Source organism: Nannospalax galili, unplaced genomic scaffold (assembly GCF_000622305.1).
Source record: "Nannospalax galili isolate Female #2095 unplaced genomic scaffold, S.galili_v1.0 scaffold172, whole genome shotgun sequence".
Taxonomy (NCBI): Eukaryota; Metazoa; Chordata; class Mammalia; order Rodentia; family Spalacidae; genus Nannospalax; species Nannospalax galili.
Genome location: NW_008331824.1, coordinates 314,754 through 315,514, shown reverse-complemented (window position 1 = coordinate 315,514; position 761 = coordinate 314,754). Strand labels below are relative to the sequence as shown.

The 761-nt window shown below is 36.1% G+C and overlaps 1 protein-coding gene across 2 annotated transcripts in view; it reads right to left on the bottom strand.

Annotated features, from left to right (window-relative positions):
• Positions 1 to 761, bottom strand: part of Smg1 (SMG1 nonsense mediated mRNA decay associated PI3K related kinase) — a 108,603-nt gene that overhangs the window by 1,854 nt on the left and 105,988 nt on the right. The gene's annotated exons all lie outside the window — the stretch shown is intronic.

The following is a 761-nucleotide window of genomic DNA, read 5'->3' as shown; positions in this document are numbered from 1 at the left end:
ACTGTTTTCATCACCAAAATAAAATACATCCTGATTACTGATTCTATTTATTGAAATATTTTAATATATACATACTATATATATATATATATATATATATATGTGTGTTTGTGGATATATAAATACTAAGCTGGGTATAGTGAGTGACACACACTTGTAATTCTAGCACTCAGGAGGCAGAGGCAAGAGGACCCAAATTCAGGCCAGCCTACGCTACATAGTGAAGCCCTGTCCAAAAAAGAAAACACAAGGTCTGAGAATAGCTGGTAAAGTAGTAAATTAGTAGTGATAAAGTGTTTGCCTACCATACGTGTAAAGACCGGAGTTCAATCCCCTGGCACTTGGGCCAGGTGGGGGTGGGATGGGAAAGGTGGCATCCAAACATATACAATTAATAACACTAGTGAACAAACTTTGGAGTGCCAATTGTGTACCAACAAAAACCATGGGCATTCAAGAAGACTAGAGAATCTACTCCTCCCCGCAAAATGTCATTCTTACTTCATCTGACGTTTTCAGGTATCTTTAAATTTAAAATTAACTTGAACCTGATGGATCATTAGTGTACTTACAAATTTCTGTGAGAGGCCTGCAGGGGAAGGAACTAGGGAAGGGTCAAGTGAATACTCCAGAGCTATGTGACCCACAACCTTCTGAATCCTAAAAGTAGGTTTATAGGCCTTTTGTCTCTTTTTTGTGAATTACATTTACTTATTGGGTATATATGTATATATATATATTATATATATATGTATGTATTA